Below are 22444 nucleotides of genomic sequence, written 5' to 3' on the forward strand. Positions count from 1 at the left end.
GATAGTGAACTTTCCTGGTCTGAAGCCACACTGATAAGGCTCAATCAGGTTGTTGACGAATGGCTTCAGACGTTCACATAATACGGCAGAGAGGATCTTATATGCAATGTTAAGGAGACTGATGCCTCTGTAGTTGGCGCAGTTTAGAGGGTCTCCTTTTTTATGTATCGGGCACACTATGCTGAGATTCCACTCATCGGGCATGCTTTCTTATAACCATATTTTGCAGATGAGTTGGTGCATGCTCCGTACTTAGTCATCGCCTGCTGCTTTGAATAGTTCGGCAGCGATGGATATGTCATCATAATATAAGGGTCTTAGCAAGTAGCAGTTTAGTTTTGATCGGGATGAAATTTCGAGTGACTTGAAGAGACTTCCATATACTTTACCAATGCCACTTTTAAGGTGCTCATCCCAAGTGAGAGTTCGATTGAATAGTACTCCTATGTTTCTATACTAGTGCTTACGTATTCAATGGTTTCGTCGTCAAGTTTCAACGGGTTTAAACCCGATAGATCAAAGTTTTTTGCGATAGATGAGGAGGGATGATGATTTGACAAGGTTAAGGCGAAGATCGTTTTTTTTCCACTGTGAAAAGCGGAGTAGATCCTTGTTCAATAAAGGTACGGCATCATTTTTAGCCCAAAAAGGTCGACTTATCAGAGGCTGCACATCATAAGCATAAAGATGGATACAACAATGTTTATCAACTTGTGGTAGCTCATTTATGTAAAGTGAGAAGGGGATTAGTCGAATAATAGACGAATAATAGATCCCTGTGGCGGTCCACTCAAAATAATGAGAAGTAAGGACGAGTATCCATTGGCCACCACGTATTGTACCCAAAGTTAATTTTAAAAAAGAACTGAGTGGTTAACAGTATCAAAAGCCTTTGAATAATTTTGCAGTATTAGCAATGTAACAGTGACAAAAAGAATGGCGGATTTGTAGCTGCGTTAAGGTCGAAAACCAGACTGACAAGTAATTAACAGGTTGTTGATTTTAGGATATTTTTGGATCTGCCCCAGAAACACCATCGAAAGAAACGAAAGAATGGCAATTGGCCAAAATTCTGCAGCAGTACTTGTTTGCTTTTTTGGGTATGGGAATAATCTTAGCCTTTTCCATTCTAAAGGAAACTCGAAAGTAGTCAATATGCTGTTAAATATGTAGGTTATGTGGAAGCAGTAGTCTCAAGAACTTAGGGTCTATTTGGTCTAGGTCAGTAGCATAAGATTTAATCGATATTATTGCCTCTGCAATGTCTTTCTCTTGTATTCTTATAAAACTTAGAGTGCTGTTGATAGCAGTTGGTTCCTCCTCATTAAGGGAATAAACGGGTGAACCTTAAATTTTTGTTAAGGGCATCATAATTGACGTCACCAACAGGCTTTTTAGATTGTTTTCCAAAACAGATTTCACGCAAATTTCTCCCTAATTTTTTGCCAGAGGTTACAGAACCAAGTTTATTTTCATAGTAAAGTCTTTTTGACGTTCTGACTTTTACGAAAGCTTTATTACGCTGTCTACAATACAATTTGTGGAAGTGCTCGAGTTTGTAACATCTCCTTTGACTGTAGGCGGCATCTCGTAGTGACATCAGAGCAGGTATGTCGCTATTCAGCCAGAACTTGGTAAGAATTTGGAACTGTTCGATATTCCATCATCCCGAAGTTTTACCTTGGCTGCAAAAAAGTAGTGTTCCGAGAAATTTTGTATGTGGTTAAAAATTACACAAAGTATTGAAGTTTTATTTTGAAAAAGGAAACTATGCTTTTTTGATTTTCTTAAGTATGTTGTTGTTTGCTTATTTTTTTATTATAAAAGCTTTTTTTGTAAAGTCGTCCATTTTAAAATTTTTTCTCGTGTTTTCGAAAAAGAAAACAACTAAATAATTATGTCTTTAAGATATTTAACCTATTAAGGTTAAGATGCATAAGATTGTAAATATGGCTACATAAGTTTGTTTACCATGCAAGCTTAGGTTAATAATATTATTTTCAACCCTTTTTATATTATCTTAATCTTAATATTTCTCAAAAACTAACATTGCGCCATTTTGAATATTAAAAGCTTTATCAAAAACACATTTTAGTAACTCGTAAATCGCATATATTGCATTATTAAGGGTTGTATATTTTTGTACCTCCTTATAGATATATCACATATTTGAGAATGTAATGAACACTAATAAGTTCATAATTTATAATCCATTTTGTTTTGCACCATTATTAACTACTATACAACTTATAAACTATATGAATATGTATATAAATAGGAACATAGATATAAAGTGATTACAAAATATTGATATTAAATATATTTTCTTGTGTAGCTATATTTTATAATCTTCGAAAGAATCTTATATTAATACCGCATTAAGAGCATAAAATGAAACCTTAAAGACGGCGGTGGGTGTCTTTGTCTCTTTTGACTCTTTGATGATGTAAATCCTTACAAGGAAAACTGATTTTGTAATTTTTTGTTTGTTCAGGATTCATGATATCTATAAAAAGTTGTATAACTACATACATACATACATATGTTGACTTTTATGCCTAATTATGTAACTTTTCCTTAAGGTGTTAAAAAGGTCAAATAATAAAGGAGTGAGTTTGGAGAGAAGCGTATATTGTTTCATTTTAAGAAATATCGTAGTTCTTGTCAAATGACAGAAGATAACAGCTTCAGAAGAGGATTCTGTCCCTATATTGGTCAAAAATAGAACATTCGATTTTTCTGAAAGGCGGCCCGATAGAGTTTGATTAAGTTTTAACTACTATTTTGTTTGCCAATTAGTTTCTTTCAAAATGAAAAACTTTATTTTAATTTTTCTTGGCTTAAATAATTTTATTTTGCTTTTATATTGTCTAATCTATATATATAAGACTGAAATCAAGCAAAAAAAGAAATCAGTCTTCTGCCCAATGTCAGACAAAAACATAACATAGGAACACCACTTGCTACATGCAAATATCTTCTCAAACAATATGCTCTAGAATCAACAAATGCTAGGTGGTCACAGAGTACCACCTGCCTAGCAACCAAGCAAATTTGGCCAAGCATAGACTTAAAACAATCAAAAGGCTTGATATCCCTGAGCAGACAAAGTATAAGCTCTACAATTGGAGTAATAACAGGACACTGCCTCATAGGAAGACATGCTCTGAGGCTAGGGGTCTACACAAATGACTTCTGTAGAAGCTGCATGGATGAGAAGGAAAATTAAAGAGTCCAACACCTTCTATGTACATGTCCAGCACTCTCCATTAGAAGGAATAACTTTCTAGGTAATCCCTTCTTCGATAATACCAATGAACTACCTACGATTGACACAAAACGTCTCCCTAACTTTATTAAAAGTACAAAATGGTTTGTTTAAGTTCATTACTCTCCCATGGGTAACCTCATTAGTGGTATCACAATGGACCCTTGAGGTCTAGGTGCATCAATGACATCTGGACAGTCACTCAAACCTAACCTAACCTTACCTACAGTTTGGCTTTAAAACTTCTTATCATGCATTTTTTTTTTAAATGAAAGATGATATCACGGAACAGGTTTTAAGCATAAATAAAGTCCGATAATGTTAGTCAATAATTTTGTATCTATACATAAAAAATTCAAATACCACTGATCTCACGTTTCGATAAGTAATATGAATACCAAATGCAATTTCTTTCGTGCATTCAAATAGCCTAAAGAGCCCCCAGGTCTCTGCTGTTCAGGAGGAAAATTTTTGCTGGCAGAAATTGCTGATCCACCGGAACCATTAAAAAGACTTTTGAATCATTCTCATCGAGAATCTATCTTGATATGGTTCGTGTTTACAATTCTGCTTTCCAAATGACGTCATTCGGTGCTAATGAAATCAGACATGGAGATTGTATGCCTGCATTAAAAGTTCAGGGTCAAGTCTATCATTTAGCTCGATCTCTTTTAACAATCAACCCTGACAAACCGCAATTTTTGCAAATATATTACGAACGTTTTCCGTCAGTTTTTCAACTATAGAAAATGTTCAGCGTGTTTATTACCGTTCACCCGAGAAACAAAGAATGTTATTACTTGCGTATGCTTATGCCTTTTTGAAGATGAGAAACATTGAGACGATCCTTTAGCAGAAGGAGCTCTTTTCCACTCTTTGTAACCATGATAATCTTTTGTCATATATCAAATTTGAATTAATTATGGAATAAACACAAAACACAAACATATATTGCAACAACACAGGCATAATTTGAACAACCAGGAATTAGCAATCACGCCACAAAATTTGAATGAGGCATTAATATTAGTTGAAGATCAACTTTTAAAAATATCATGAAAAATGCTGTCATATGGAATCTCCTACATTGATTGAAGAACGGGACAGACAATTTTTTCAGGACAGGGATTGTCTTTCAGAAACAACGTATGATGCCAACCAACTTTCAATTTTCGTTCAAAAGAATTGACAAAAATTAACCGACGAACAGCGACTTGCATACAACACTATAATCGACAACATGATGCAGAACAGTGGTCAAATGTTCTTTCTTGATGCAACTGGCAGGGCTGGAAAAACGTTCTTGATCAATCTTTTCCTTGCTAAATTTAGAATACAAGGTAAAATTGTATTGGCAGTAGCATCATTTTGGATTGCTGCAACATTACTACAGAATGAAAAAACCGCCCAACAACTTTAAAATTGTCTTTAGACCTGTAAAGCTAAGAGCGTCCAATTTTTAGTATCTCGTAACAAAGCTCACGAGCTAAAGTGCCTAAAGAGACGACGTTTATTGTTTTGAACGAATCGACTATGGTTAATAAAGGTGGGCCTCAAGCTCTGAATCGTGCACTTAGAGATTTTAGAGCTGATGAACGTACGATGGGAGGTGTTGTGAAACTGTTCGCTGGTGATTTTCAGCAAAATATTGTCAATTGTGCCAAGAGGTACAAAGAGTGATAAAATAAATGCTTGCATTCGTCGTTTCAGTGGTCTTCTGTCAAACTTTTAAGATTGGCCACAAATATGCGCGTACATTTGGCTGGTGATAATAATGCAGCACAATATTCAAGAACTCTTTTGGATTTAGGAAATGGAAATATTTTAAATAATGATTTTGAAGTACTAATAGAAACAATATTTGCAAGTAGAGTCACTGGAAAAGACGAATTAATAGCAAATGTTTACCCGCAAGTCGCCCAAATTTCATAGACAACTACAACTTTACTTTTGTTACAAAAATTAAAAACAACTTAAAACTAATACAAAACACTACGCATTAATTCTCAAGAAAGATGTCGCCAAACATTATCCTATAAGTAAGCTCTTAACGATTCCGTAGTTATTTGAGAAAATTTTGTATAATAAATTTAGTTTTATAATCAAAGATCTTATTTCGCCGTTTCAACATGGTTTTGTTTCTGGAATATCGACGTTAAATAAATTAACCCTTCTATGCAAAAAGATCAGAAATAACCGTGAAAATAGCTTCTAATCTGATGTTATTAACACTGATATTTTTAAAAGCTTTTTACAGAGTGAATCGCGAAATTTTAATAGCTAAACTATCAGCTTAAGGTCCAATATCTGTGACCTTTAGACCCTTACTTTTTCGTCTTTTTGTTTAAAATATTCCTCTAACCATTATATATTCTCTTTGGGTGGCGCAACAGTCGGTTGAGAACTTGCGCCTAGTAACTTAAAACTCTCAACAATTCCTGTGTGCGAGTTCTGTTTTCAGGGATGGAGGAAATTTTGAGGAAGCACTTTTCATGATAAGGATTACTCTTTGAGAATTTGTCAATTCCTCGCAAGAGGCAGTACCCGAGAAAAAAATGTTAGATGGCACAGGAAGGAATCGATCCTAAGACCTCTGGCATAACAGCCCACTAGCACTAGCAATCATGCCAATCTTCAAATGGTCTCCAAAAAAAAAGAACCTTGAGGTCATCTTTGATTCTAAAATAACTCTTGCTCTCCACATCGTAGCGAAAGCTAACTCCTTCCTTGGATTTATATTTTGTTATAACAAAGAATTTTGTGACCCTTTTACACTCAAGACGTTATATTACTACTTTGTTACACCAGTATTTCAGTATTGCTGTGTCATATGGAACCCATACTATTCTTTGCATTCTAAATGACTTGAAACCATCCAAAAACGATTTACAAGAAAAGCAGTATGTAGATTGAAATGGTATATTGAAATGCCTTAATACGGTACAAAATGTAATTTTCTTGATATTTAACAATTATAAGCTCGAAGACTATACTTTGAGATAGTTTTCCTTCGTGATATTCTTATACTTATGAAATTCATTACTCCTTTCTTCTTTCGTTGGTAAAATTATATGTTCCTTCAAGAGAGATCTGAGAATGTAATTTTTTGAACTATTTCATAGAGTAAACTAAGGTCTTAAAAAGCCGATAACACGGTGCCTGAAACAGGCGAATCTAGTATGTAGTCACATTGAATTTCAAATAATAATAAGGCGTTTTCAAAAAGGGCGAGTAGATGTTGAAATGGAATAAGACAAGCTGTGCGTGAGGTATTTACAAAGTTGTTTTTTATTTGAAAGGCGCATGTGTGCCATTCAGAGTGGAATATGACATCATTCAAATACCCACCTCCGCTTTTTAAGAGGGATCCGAATGGTCAAATTTTCAAGGACCCTTCCATAGATTGGGCTGAATTTGAGCGCTGGCCTGTGTTATGTTCACCTTTAGGTCATCGGTCGATTGTGGTTTATTTGCATGGACCTGTGACTTCTAGAAACCCCTACACAGAAAAAAAACCGACGGTGTTAAGTCGCATGACCTTGGTGGACAATTCATATCACACCTGCAAAAAATGACCTTACCCTCAAATGATTCATGCAAATTGTCAATCGTAGCATTGGGCGTTTGCTGTGTGGCACGTAGCGTCGCCGGCCGCACAGTCCTGCTGGAACCACATGGCGTCTATGTCCATATGATTCAATTTACGCCATAAGAAATTAGTTATCATCGTTATGTAGGGCTCGCTGTTGACGGTGCGGTGACCGCCTCACTTACGCCGTTTTCCAAAAAGTACGGACCAATTACGGCGCAGCCGGAAAAAAAATCCACACAAAAAAGTAACTTTTTGAGAATGCATTATCACCCGGTGAACCTCGTGTCCCATATACGGCAATTTTGCTTGAAAACACAGCCATTCATCCAAGAATGCTCCTCGTCAATAAAGATGATTTTTCGGCCAAAATTGGGGTCCTCTTACAAACGATTAGAAGCAAAGTCTGCGAAATAATGGTGTTGTCTATGGTAATGATATTTGAATTCCTTGGTCAGTTGGATTTTGTACGGGTGAAGGCCGAAGCGAAATTCGCCAAGTTGAAGCCTGCAAAATGCCGAATTCTTGTGCAAGGTGAGGAATAGATTGCCTCATATTCTGCTGTAGACATTCACGAACCACTTCGATGTTCTCGGCTGATCTAACATACCTTTGAACAAACAGATGTTGGCAGCTTGTTTACTGAACCGGTCGTCTCAAATTGGGCCACCAAACGTCGAAGATGGTACTGTGAAGGGCCACGACATCTACCACGTCTAACGAACACTCATTTTGATACTAAAGTTTTATCATTTCAACGTACTGTTCAATCGTGTAACTTGCCATGATGATTTGGCATAAACAACTGAATAACAAACAAAGGTTTTGACAGATATCACATAAACAAAATGGCCACTTTGGGGCGCCAAAATCTACCCACGTCAATTAAAAACTGTTTATATTATTAACATTATGTGTAGTCTGCTTGATGAGTAAATAAATAAATACAAAATTGGTTTTGGACTCAAGGGTCTTGAGAACAATGAAAGTCAATAACTTTAAACATTTTTTTGCCTTGCACAAAAAATTTGTTATTAATATTTTGTAAGACTTAAACAAATATCGACAGAGGGACACGAATGTTAAGTTATCAGTGTTGGTAGCATTCCAGTCTCTCTAAGACCTTATCTCTCACATTTCTTGTAATTAAATTGTTATGGTTTTACCAAATCGTTATAAAACATTACAAATTGAATGGTTTAAAAGCATACAAAGACCTAGACAAAAGTTCACTTGTCATTATTTATAGTATTATGTACATCAAATGCTAACATTGCATTTTGCCTTGCAACAATCATTAACTTTGAAGACTTCATCAAATTATTGTTTTCATTCATCTTAAATCTACAAATTAAACTTTAAATTTTCAAGCACATAAAACTGTTTTTTTGTTTGTTTAATTAATCCAATTAAATTGCAGTAGTTGAATTTTAGTTTCTTTGGCAATAACATAACATCAAGAAAACACACAAACTTTATTCATCTATTTCTGTTTTCTTTTTTTTTTACATTTTGTCAAGGGGAGAAGTTAGCAACTTGATTAAAAATATTTTATTCCTTTAGGTTACTCGTCTTTATTTGCTTTTATTTGATTCTTATACGTACGAGAAATGAGGAAAAATAATATCCTTACACAGTTAACAAAGACTACTACTACTACTGTGACTATGGAAAAGGACGATGACAACAACAATTACTTCACATTCCAATTAGACGCAATAATTGGAGTTGCCAACAAAGTTTATCAACAACCAGGACTCAAGCATCCTATAAACGTACTTTACCTATAACTACACCATAAACACACTGTCAGAGATTTTGGTTTGAATACCTACCAAAAATAAGAACCTACCTCCTCTGTCTATATAAAGTTCCTATATATATCTTTTATATAGGTTTGTGTTATATCCCACGCGATGTTAAGAAAATCAAGGACGACAAACAACTTACCATACATACTCGTACCCAGGTATTAGAGTATGTAGACAGAAGCTTACCAAAACTCTGAGCATTTACCCTTTAAGTAGTTTTTACTTCTATACACTAAAACTCTAGGTAACTGGTAACCCATTTGTATATATAAAGCATCATAGGATTAAACAATTCTTCATATGGAGTACCATCCTGCCTGATGCCTAAGCCGAAGGATGCAACTTTCGATGGTGTTAAATGATATCCGAGTAATTAATCTAGCACACACATATGGACCGAAAATGTCCAGTTAAATTTAGTTTTCAAGTTTTTTATAAATTTTTGACAGATGAACATAAAATAAATCTATTTTGTAAGCGTGGGAATTTGGGCAGAGTTCCAAGGTTTTTGTAATTGAAAATAACAACACACAAAAAATGCAATGCGATGACCTGAATAAATTTATTGTTTACATTGAAGTTTGTAATAATTTGTTGTTTTTTAAAAATGCCTGTTTTTATAAATTAACATGGAAGAAAAATAAATAATATTTTAAAACGTGTTTTTGTTTTGTTTTGAATTGTTTGAGAGTATCACTGCAACTTGCTTACAAAGCTGGAACTAACGTTTTTTAGATCACTTCAAAACTGTCAGACAGTTAAAACACCATCAGCAATTTTTTACAATTGGGTGAATTAACCATTTCACTATCTTAGGTAAGGTTAGGTTAGAGGACTTAAAGTTGGTCTTGTTACCGTCACACTTAGATCAATGAAAATCCATGGTGATACCCTAGGTGATAACAAATGTTAAGAGTTCCATGACATAGACTTTTTGCGAGCTGAAGCTAGAAATTGTTTGAATATATCAGATAGCATATTCACTTGGGTGAGCAGAGGTTGACCCACCGGGGGTTTTTGGTCATGTTCTTCACTTTAATCCGAAAAGGTATATCATTTCCCAGACTTGTGGGAGAAGCGGTTCTATGCAGAGGTGTCCAACAGAAGCAGCCATTTTTTTGTACTAACATTGTCGTCATATAACAAGCGCTATTTGAGGTTTAATTAAGGAAGCCTGTTGATAGGCTAAATTGATAGGTTTACACATTTTCAAGCCACTGTAAGTTTTATTTCTTGTTTTTAAGTTAAAGAATTTTATCCTCGATTATCTGTGTTAGATTACTTGGCGGGATTTGAACTTGAGTCTGCCTATTCTTGGCAGTTATTCAGCGTGTTTCATTTCCTGAAGCACGTTTGAGCTCAGAAACTCAACAAAGCCCTAAATTGTGCTTTGAAATAAGAACGCTTTGCTAATCCTTGAGATGATTTTCAAAAGTTATATAAATCTGGCGATGGATAGATGTAAGGGTAGTTTTCATTCCCAAGGCGGGAAAATGCTCGCATGTCAACCATTAAGACCTAAGACCTATTAGCATATCATTATTCATTCTCAAAACTCTGGAACGATTGATCAATATCTATATACGTAATAGCATACGAGTAGATAAGAGACTATCAATGTCTCTGCATGCTTACTGCAAAGGGAAATTGGTAGAAACAGCCTTGCACACTCTTGTAAGAACCATCGAATACTCCCTAGAGCAAAAGAAATATACTATGGTGGCCTTCCTGGATATTGAGGGCGCTTTCAACAACGTTGACACATCCGCTATCACTTCTGCTATGACGACCCGAAACGTCGCATACTCATTCTGTGAATTGATTAATCTAATGTAATAAGCAGGATCATCAACTCTAAGTTGGGGGATTTTTGCACGAAAAGGTCTGTCAGTAGAGGCACTCCGCAAGTTGGTGTTCTGTCCCCTCTATTGTGGATCATAGTGGTTGACGAATGTTGCATATGCCAATGATGTTGCTATCGCTGTCACAGGGGAACAAATGCACTTAATATGCTCACTAGATGGGCTGATCACTGCGGACTTAGTATTAATGCTCCTTTTCACACGGAAATACAAGATCCCAGTAATTGTACCTCCTTCAATAAAAGGTGTACCACTAATTTTACCAATGAAGCCAAATATCTTGGTCTGGTATTGGACAAAAATTAAGTTGGAAATCTAATATTGTGGAAAGAGTTAAAAAAGCTACAGCAGCTCTTTTCCTTTGCAAGAAAGCCATAGGAAGCAAATGGGGTTTTCAACCTCACATAACCTACTTTCTTTACACATCGGTCATCCAACCAATACTTATGTACGGGATTGCATGGTGGACTTCACTGGAGAAAGTCACATACTGCGACATACTCAGCAGAGTTCAGCGCACTTCATGTCTCTGCATAAGCGGGGCATTGAGAACCACACCCTCAGCAGCGTTAGACACTCTCCTCCATCTGACACCCCTCGACATCTTCAGTAAGCAAGTGGCAGCGAGTACAGCGATAAGACTCAACGCCTCATCTCAATGGACCAACAACAATGTGGGGCACTCCATCATTTTGAACCTCTTTGGTTCTATACCAAAGTACATAGACAACACTATTCCTAAACCCCTAATTGGAAAAACTTCCAGGTATCCATTCCATCCAGAGATGAATGGGAATACAAAAAACTCCTGGATAACAAATGTTTCCATTTTTATACAGATGGATCCACGACAAATGAGGGAGTTATTAGTGGTGTGTACTCAGAAAAGCTTAATCTAAGTATCTTATTTCGCCTCCCTAATCTTTGTAGAGCCTTCCAAGTGGAAATTTAAGCAATCAAAGGGGTTCTCTCCTGGCTAAGAGAAAACGTGATATCCACTTCTGATATCCGCATCGTCTCTCACAGTCAGGCTGCTATTAAATCTCTTGACGTTGTCTCAACCAAATCTCAAACGGCCCTCGATTGTTGATCGTCTCTTATGGAGATGGCGCAGCAATTAAACATTCACCTCTGTTGAATAGTGGGAAGTAATTCTCTAGATTCATGTGGTATCACAATGCGCCTTTTCTTTTGGCCCAAGTGTGTGGATTCTAAATCCACAGCCACGTTAACCTAACCTAACCTAACCAAGAACGCTTAGCTTTTCGCGAATTCATGTCACAAGCTTCGATTTGATTTCGATATTGCCTAGTAGCTTTTTTCATTGCTAATATCTCAATTTTGAAGTGATTGCTGAAGGCAGGAAGTCTGAATGAGCCGGCTAGTCAATAAGTTTCTTAACAGAAACTTGCACAAAAATCAGTATCCAACTTGGTGCTAAACGGCTCCACAGTACTGCTATTACTACGTATGGTCGTTGGAACGTGTGAACGCACATAAACAAACTTCTCTCTACAAACCTTTATTTAGAGTCTATAGGGAACTTACTTACTCGTAAAGCATCAACAAAAAATTAAAAATTTGGAGTAAACAAATCGGATCGATTTCAATAGCTTCATATGGTTGAACGCTACAGCTTTTGACTGGCCAAGGCCTAAAAACTTACAACTTTCAACCATTCTAGTGTGTGAGTTATTTAAGGGATGTTGAATCCGAACGTCTAATCTGAGGTAGCATTTTTCATAATCAAAATTGGATAATTCCTCGCCAAAGGCATTACCAGTAAAAAAAAGTTATAAAGGTGGAACCGAAGGCGCTTGGATCCGCCCTGTGCGAGGACGTCCCGAAAGGAGTATCTACAGCTTTACCCCTACCAAGCTTCAGCAAGAAACTATCTATTGTGTTTATGTTGGCCCTGTTGTATAAAACCTGGTTGGAATAGTAATGTTTCGAGCCCTTCCCGCCATTTTATCGTAAGCGAAATTTTAAATAAAAATTAAAACTTAATTATTAACATTTGCTAATAACACATAGAGCCTTGAAGGCTATTGTCATTTCTTAATTTAAACCTAATTAATAATTTCCAATACCGACTATGGGTACAAGTTGTTTCAAGGACCAGCAGTAAGCTTTTGATTTGTCGTTTACGATAAAATTTATTTTGGCGCCCACGATAAATTTGCGGGAAGGGCTAGGTTTGTACTCGACTCTTGTGTTCTCTGTAGTCCAAAGTAACGTCGCAGACATTGTCTCTCAAACACCCGAATCTTTTTGCATTTGAGATGGGGCAACGCTAAATCATACCGGGCACCCAAAGGCTATCATGTAGCAAATCACCTTCACCTTGTTAAGACGGCTGCTAAAAATTAACCGTTTTGTCAGGGCAAAGGCTGTACTAGCTCTGTCCATGCATATGTCTGTCAAAATAAAAATACCGATCCAATCAGATGCCAAGGTACTGTACTACACTTTTATTCGCCACTGGCTGTAGATTGGGTCCAACGATTACTAGATTTTTCCAAAGTCAAAGTTTCGTTGCAAAAGTGTCTTGATAAACTTATTTTTCGGGGCCGGTCTGTACGCAATTAGGTCGTCGGCGTATGCTATTGCCTGAATCAGACTTGCTATCAGATCACTGGTGTAAATTCTGAACAAGATTGGCGAGTTTACCGCTCCCCGTTGAAGACCTTTTTTAAAGTAAAGTAGATGTTACAGTGCACCGGCACGTACACCCCCAACTCCACAAGCTCGTTTGGAAGCCGTATTACGGCAGCAAGTCCGCAGTGGTTACTGTCGTACTCGATCGTCCGTAAACAGTTTTTTGGTCTTTGACCCACAGTGTCAGTAATTGTCAGTCTTAAATACATTTGCAAAAGATCCAGATAGGCACCGCCCCTTGGGAATGATGGTCTATCAGTAGCCAACAGGTCGAGCATATACTCGGCATTGTACTGGACAATCCAGTTAAATAACTGGCTAACACGAGGATTGTGTATTTGATTTCCCCAATCTGCATGTTTGAAATTTAAATCACCGGCCATGAGATAGAAGTTCTCTTCCGAGTTCAACTGCAAGCACTGAAGAGAGGCTTTTCAACAATGAAATTCTTGGACCTTAAAAGCTCTAAATGTGACCATTTTAGTGTTTTATAACTTTTAATATTTGAAATAATCAATTGGATAAGGTCAAGCGACTTGAGATTTTGTACTAACTAAACTTCAAAATGCTAAACTCCAATAAAGAAAAAGTCTTAATTCGACTGTAGAATGCCAAGTGTCAAATATCAAGAAGAAAAACAATGTTCTTAGTTGTTCTTAGGCACACGTTTTCGAATTCTCACAAAAGTAACTTTACAGATACCAGTTTCATTTTTTCCGCTCAAGACTCATTAATTCCACCCAAAAGATCAAAATGTGCAACATTTTTTTAGTGTACTTAAAGAGTTTAGTGTTGAAGAATTAATCGTTCCAATTTTGGGAATGTTGTAGTTTTTACTTGTCAAATGTTAAAGGTAACAGCTTAAGAGAACTTTTCAAAATTAAACTCTTTATTAGAAAACCCTTTAATAAATTTGTTCACTCTTTTCTTTTAAATAAATTTGACTTTGTTTGTTTGTATTTTAAAAATTAAATTTTAAAGTTGAAAATTGATATCAACTTTAATTTAAAACTTTCAGCTTTAAGGTCGAAACCAATTGCCAGAATATATATCGTTGAACTAAATGCCACTAAACTCCAACCAACTGTAAAGAACGTATCCTCTAACCAAAAGTATCTATATACACTTGTTCTTCTTCTGCGTCTTCTTTCATCTTTATAGGAACAAAACTATATACTTATACTTCCACTCGACCGTAAATTAGATTGCAAGGAAATTCACTTTCGCGGCTTTTACTTAACTGCAGTGAATTCTAAAGTTAGTCGTCCATTTTTTGGATGCGACGACCCGATATATGTGTATGTGTTGTGTATGTATACCCATATCCATACCCGTACTCACACCAAGCTGTCCTTGTTTCTATTTCCGCAAACTCTTCCTTAACCCAAACCCAAACTCAAACCCAACAAACGCAACATCACTTGAAAGCTAAATCCTACAAAATAGAAATTATTTGTGTCTTTTCTTTTTTGTCTGTGTTGTTGAAACTTTTAACCTTTTGTTAACAGAAGCGAGTAGAGATATATGTTAGATGTATCTTTACAGAAAGGAAGTGCAGACAGAATATACCAACCACCATCACCATCGGAATACATACATATAGAAGGACAACGATATATTGAGGCCATAAAGTGATTTAGAGAACAAGATATGGAGAGTACAACAAGAAAAAGTAAAAAAAAAAACACATCTTTCTAAATCCTTGAGTGCACTCAAATGCAAGAGAATCCTTTCCAACGACGCTCTGAAGTAATCCTTTTCGCCTTCCTCGATCATGATACTTGTGTTTGTTTGTATAATATAGAAGCTCAGCTCATCCTCATCCTCATCTTCTTCTCACTCTTTCTATCTCGAAGTAACTATGCTATTGAAATCCATTTGAGCAAATTGTTTTATGGTGTGTTATGATGAGAGAAAAGAAAGGAAGAAAAATAAGCAAGGACTAATCTCGACCACGGTGATGATCTGGTCAGCGTCAGGCCAACTAAATATTACAAACTCACACCTAAAACGACACTCTTGATTGCCCGGGGGAACTAACAAAATTAGTCGAGGGTAATCAAAAAAGGACGAAAACAAAATAGGAATAACTTCAAACAGGAGTATTTTTCTGTTCTGTGAACGAGCAATGAGCTGAGGACTGTTTGAATTTGAATGAGTATAGGACACATGATTTCTGTAGTACACATAAACAGAGGTATCTCTATAGTGAATGTCCAAGAGAAGAGATGTCCTGAAAATATAGATGACATTCGAGGAAATTGGGCTACCTGATGGAATTTATTTATTCAACCCCATAGCCAGTGCAAATATTATCCTGGCTATAAGGTAGGGTAGGGTAGGGTAGGGTATACCTTACCTACTAGGTATATGGATGGATTCACCACGGATGTCGGTACGGTAGTCGGTAGTTGTTGGTTGTCGGTCGATACTGAAACCAACCAACCAACCAACTAGAGTATGTATGATGGTTGTAAATGAATACGCCAGAAGATGGAGGGAAGCCAAAGAGTGCTCGCTTTTATAGTAGGTGCCCTCAATCGTGTGTGTAGTTAAGGATCTTCTCTCTCTTGCACATCTCTGGTTGATGTTTAATTATGTAAAATATGAGATGGTGCCATATCCCGGACGTACGAGGAATGGCTGATATGTACCTTGTATGAGGAGACGAACACGAAACGTGTGGTGCCTGATGTGATGGTCTCCCGTTGGGCGCCAGTTTATTGCATGGCCACATCACACCACACCGCCACTGCGCCGCACCGCCATAGCAAATCTGTGAAAGGATAACGCGAAAATGTTCTGTCATTGAAGCAAGTAGGTTTATAATACGTTAGGGGTCATGTAATCATCGAATTGGGAATGGCAGTTGGTTGGTAAAATATTTGCAATGGTCATTGAGATTTTAATTTATTTTTCTTCTTTTTTTTTTTGCTTTCTTGTATATTATGCCCTCCCTTGGTTCGTCCTTTCAATGATTATAATCGCGTTTGGAATTTCTCATCCTGTTCTCCTTTAGAATGAGTAAAACAGAAAAAAATGTTCACTTTTTTTGTGAGTTCAAGGATTCGATTACGATTCATGCATGATGATGTAATTAAATTTTAATTTAGGTTAAAGGCTGCTACGACTCAATCGATAAATTCGTTGGGAAATGTTTCGCTTGCAATGCAATGGACTGATGAATCTGACGGCCAGCAGCATCAGTCTAAGAGAGTGGGAGGGGATTAAATTGAATGGTTGGATAATAATTTGATGTGAATAAACATTAATTGATGCGAATGGGAATTGGTGATTTAAATGAATTAAAATTCTACAGATGAATTTGAATGCGCTTGATCTTAAGATAGGTAGCTACGTAAATTATAATACGTATCTTTTATTTATTTTCTTTGTTCTTGATTTTGAAGCCTTCTTTGGGTTAAGATATTTTGTCTGATGGTTTTTTTTACTATTGGCAGGAGTGTGGATCAAAAGAGAGGTCATATGCTTAGTGACCCCTAGGATGGGTTTATTTTGACAGCTTGTAGAGAAAATATACAGAGTCATGGATTCTGCGGATCCAAAAGTAACCGTAAAAACACCAGCACTCGGATTGTTGCAAGCATCTATTCTTTTAAGGTAATGTTCGACCCATTTTTGACAAATATTGGGCGGTATTGATGTTGAAATGGTAGACATGTGCATTCAAGAGGACACAAGCGTCCACAGGTTTTTCTCAAAACCCAACTCTGTCTAACAACTCCTGCTCTCAACTCCCCGCGGTGAACATCGGGTGCTGGAGATTGGGTTATAAATTCAGTGGAACGTTGTTTGGGGCAGCAAACGAGAGAGGGGGGAGAGGTGTTTCCACTAAGGCACCTTTACATATCCGGACGGCAGCGGATGAATTCCCGCGATAGAAGAATCAACGGTGGAGTCTACAGTTCCAGTAAGGTTGAACTACTTAGTTAACACCTTATAGGGCTTCTTCGACTTTTTCGGAGCCCCACCAAGTTGGGAATTGTGCCGTTGGGTGACTTCCTGGCACCGTACAAAATTCCCTAGTTGAAAAGCACAAACAGGCCTCGGATACAGACGGATTCACTGTTAAAATCCCACGCAAACGAAATAAGGACAACGAACTTTGGATCTGTACGTGAATTGTTAGGTCCCTTAAAAGACCACGTGCAGCCTAACAATTAGCGGAAGCCCTAAACTGTTGCAAGGCAGATATTACTGCCATTCCTGAAGTGCGATGGGATGGACCGGGCAAACGCAAACTAAAAGACTGTGATGTATACTACGGCGAATGCTACCGAGAACAAAGACAGCGTCTGTTTGTGTGTGGATATGTTGTTGGAACTAGACTCATGCAAAAAGTCTTGAGTTTCAACAGTGTGAGCGAGCGCATCACGACAATCCGCATCAAGGCTAAATTCACCAACATTAGCCTAATATGCGCGCATGCCCCAACAGAGGAGAAAGATGAAGACACCAAAGACATATTCTTCAAGCTCTTGGACAAGACATATGAGCAGTGCCCTGGCTATGACATTAAAATTGTCTTAGGAGATTTTAATGCCAAGCTAGGAAGAGAAGACATCTTTGGTGGCATAATCGGGAGATATAGCCTGCACGTCCCCACCTCCGACAACGGACTCGGGCTAGTCGAATTTGCTTTTATGCTAGACGTTCTGGTAGCTAGTACGCAGTTCACGCATCTCAATATCCACAAGGAGACATGGAAATCTCCTGATCAATCAACCGTCAACCAGATTGACCACATTGCGATCGACGCACGACACTTCTCCAGTATCCAGGATATCCGAACATTCCGAGAGGCCAACATTGACTCGGACCACTGCCTCGTTGTAGCCAAGGTACGGCTACGGATATAACGATCCAAGCCAAAATTAGGAAGTACTGTGAGAAGATTCAATGTAAGATGGCTACAATCGCAAGAGACTGCCATTTCCTTTTACGATCGAGTCTCTAATAACCTCCTTAGGAGTCCTATGCCTGCATTATGCATTGAAAACCAGTGGCAAAATTGCCTTACAGCTATCAGAGTTGCCGCCTCTGAAGTGCTAGGTTTCACACGACCACCACAAGGAAACCCCCCTGGTTGATGACGAATGCCGGCAAGTGCACGCAGCGAAACAACAGGCATAAAAAACGGCGCTGCATAGGAGGACCAGAGCTGCTCGCGAATTATACGAGCCGAAGAGGAGAGAGGAACACCGGATTCTTAGATGGAAAAAAAGAGAGCATGAGAAGCACGCGATCAAGGAGATGCTGAGAATATGAAAAGATCACATCTCCAAATAATATAACGGCGATGACGAACCGAATTAAGCTGTAAGGGATATAGAACCACTCAACCTCGGCGACGCAGATCAACAACTCAGCCTACCCGACCTTGACGAAGTGAAGATAGCTATATCCAAACTGAAGTCAAATAAAGCTGCTATAGCTGACGGCATCGCTGCCGAACTCTTCAAAGCAGCAAGCGATGGCTTGGTAGGGAGCATGCACCAACTCATATGCAAAATATGGTCGGAAGAAAGCATGTCCGATGAGTGGAATCTCAGCATAGTTTGCCCGATACATAAGAAAGGAGTCCTCTAAAGTTCGCCAACTATAGAGGCATCAGTCTCCTCAACAGTGCATATAAGATCCTCTCTGCCGTATTATGTGAACGTCTGAAGCCATTTGTCAACAACCTGATTGGTCCTTATTAGTGTGGCTTCAGACCAGGAAAGTCCGCTATCGACCAAATATTCACACTACGGCAGATCTTGAGAAAAACCTAGATACCATTTCTTTATCGATTTTAAAGCCGCGTAGGACATCATCTATAGGGAAGAGCTCTACAGAGCAACGTCTAGTTTTAGCATCCCTGTCAAACTTATCCGTTTGTGCAGAATGACGATAGAGAATGCACGCTGCTCTATCAAGGTCAGAAAAGATCTTACCGATGCATTTGATGTCAAAAAATGTTTTAGACAAGGCGATGCACTGTCATGCGACTTCTTCCACATTGTTCTGGAAAGAATTGTGCAAAACTCAACCGTCGACACTAGAGGCACAATCTTCGAGCGTTTTTGAGCATTGCGACTGAAGCGAAGAAGATGGGTTTAGTGGCCAATGAGGGCAAGACCAAGTATATGCTGTCATCAAAAAAGGACACTGAACAACGACGTCTTCGACAAAACGTCATCATGGACAGCTATAATTTTTAGGTAATTAAGGACTTTGTCTACCTAGGCACCGCTATTAACACAGACAACGACACCAGCGCTGAAATCAAACGAAGAATAACTCTTGCAAATCGCTGTTTCTTTGGACTTTGAAGGCAATTGAGAAGTAAATTCCTCTTTCGAGCATCTAAAATCACCATCTATAAGACTGCATTCATCATCCCGGTTCTCATATATGGCGCTGAGGCCTGGACCCTGTCAAAAAAAGATACAAGCGTCTTAGGATGTTTCGAAAGAAAAATTCTTCGGGTGATTTTTGGTCCCGTACGCATAGATGGAGAATGGAGGAGAACATATAACGACGAACTGTTCGGGTTGTACAGCGACACTGACCTAGTTAGCAGAATTAAAGTCTAACGGCTAAGATGGCTAGGTCATGTAGAGCGGATGGACCTCAACGCTCCAGCCCGGAAGTTCTTCGAATCAAATCCACCGCCACCTTAAGTAAGAAAGTAAGTATTGGGAGGTGTCTGAGCCTTAATTAGACGAATATTAAACACGTTTTTTCACGTAGCTCCACAAAAAAGGTCCAGCGAAGTCAAATCCTATGATTTTTGTGGCCAGTTGATATCGCCACGACGAAAAATTGCGCGGGCAGGAAATGTCTCCTGCAATAAAGTCATATTCGTTTGAGTCGTGTGGCATGTGGTATCGTCTTGTTGAAAACACATATGGCAGTCGTTACATCGTGGTTTTCAAAGACAAAAGGTCCCATCACACCTCCAGACCAAAGAGCGCACCAAGCAGTGACTTTTTGTGGATGTAATGTTCCTTCTTCTATTACTGAAGAATTGTGAGAAATGTTTTGCATCGCTGAATAAAATTTCGTTTGAAAAGTCGCAGTCCACTGCCTGATGTATCGAAGTTTCTAGGAAGTTGTAAATGGTCAGCTGGCTTCAGGTGTTGTGTAAACTGGGCTTTCTATGGATAATGTTGTAGATCCAAATGCAATGTCTGAAGGCATCATCGGTTTGTATTTCTTTGCAAATGAAGCTGTGGCCAAGCCATCACCGCCAAAGGCGATCGATATTGGTAAAATTTTTGGGGACTGAGTGTCAACATAGTTACTTTATTTAAATCACCAATCCACGAACGTGTGTTTTGACTTCTCTAGACTTTTTATTGTGTGGCTTTCTTACAGGCCTATACAAATATCCAACAAATCATCGTGGCCTACAAAGGTGCAATCAGTCAAAATAAGGATGATTTATGCGCCAAATGAAGCCAAGAGACTTCATATAACCCCACATGTTTTGAGTACACGATCTTGGAGGGCAGGCCACCACAGGCCCACGTATGCTCTCATTAAAAGCTTTCACGATGTCAAAAGTTGTGTAGTTATAAAATGGCATACATCAAGTGAAAGCTGCCAAAAGACCAACTCCGAAAAAAATATTTGTAGATTAAAAAACTACACATCCAAAAAACAAAAAAAATCGTTACAAGGTACTTCAAGATTTATGACTCAACTCCAATCCTTGTAATAAGGTCACACTTTTATCAATCAAGTCATTATCCATTTTCGGCGTCTTTTTTAGTGTTTAAACAATGAAAAATGCATCCATCAACTTCTCGTTTAAGTCAAGTAAGCCAAAAAATTTCAGTTTTTATGACGTAATTTGTAAAGATTAAACATTATTTTAACTTTCAAAATTACGTACAAATAGTAAAAGAACGTTATTACTTGATTGGCTATAAAATTGGATACACAAACATTAAAAAAGACATCCTGTAGAACTGCGCAATGAACGTGAGAATTATAAAGGACTAAAATTAAATCCTCATCTCTGATGTCTTTGAAGTTAAACTATCGCATAAAAACACAACTTCACACCTAAAAGTCCTTGTAAGATTTTGTTTTTATTTTTTAAAACTCAGCATCATCACAGTTTATTTCTTTTTATTTTAACACGCCGCCGCTGCCGCCGTCCGGTTCCTTTTTCTTTAGTGTTTTTATAAAAGTCCCCGTGGAGATTTATCTGTTGCAGAGTGCAGCTTACATTGGCTTCTTTGCAATTCTCAGAGTATTGCTCTTGGAATAGTTTTCAATTGGTATACATGGCTTCTCGGAATGATCCTAGATAGGACACTCTTGTACTTCTGTAATAACACTATACAGCTAAAGTTTATTGTAGAAGATTTCACTCCACAGCAGGACAATCGAATGTTATAATCCCAACAAAGATTTTTGCAGCTTTTAATGTGTGTTTGTTTACTCTGCCGTCCCTCCCTTAAAACAGTTCCGTTTTAGAGAAGGAAAGTTTGAGCTCATTTTCTTGCAGTCCTTCTTCTATTTTATTAAAAGAATATTGTGGCACAAATACAAACTGACCCAAGACGACAACGACAACAACGACGATGTCGTTAAAAAAAGGACCTTTTTTCCTGCGACAGTATGCGATGGATGAGGAAAAGGCCATACTCGTATAGTATGCAGCGCGTCTGCGATGTTGTAATCTTTTATATTATGCAGAAGTCAGCAGTTAATTTTATTGTCAGTCTGTGACTCTTGTGTCGTGTTAAATTATGTAGTGTGCATAAGGAAGGATGCAGAGCACCAGGATACTGTTTCGTCTAGTTTAACTTTCGGCTCTATGGCGTCCTCGTCCAAGTCGTCCAAGTCTAGGTTCCGTTTTTCTACATTCAGTTTTGTGTAACGAAATAATTAACAGCACTCGAGTAAATTGTCACACACTAAACGTTAGTGACCCTGTTTAATATGTATACCCTCAAAATATAGGATATCTTGACAACAAGATATTTTGGTAAAGTACTTAGTTGTTGTTGATGGATTCTGTTTGTATACAATTTTTGCAAGAGAAGTTTGGAAATGTATTTAAGCTTTGCCCATAATTTGCCCTGAAACTTATGTACTTATGCATTTAATTAAAATTTGTAGAAATGGTGAAAGAAAAAGGGATTTAGGTTTTATTATTTTGAAAGGAACAGCATTTTTATTTTTGAGAAAGAGTTTTTAGGAATCAATTTGTCGCTATCCGTATGAGACAAACAAA

Source organism: Eupeodes corollae, chromosome 3 (genome assembly GCF_945859685.1).
Source record: "Eupeodes corollae chromosome 3, idEupCoro1.1, whole genome shotgun sequence".
Taxonomy (NCBI): Eukaryota; Metazoa; Arthropoda; class Insecta; order Diptera; family Syrphidae; genus Eupeodes; species Eupeodes corollae.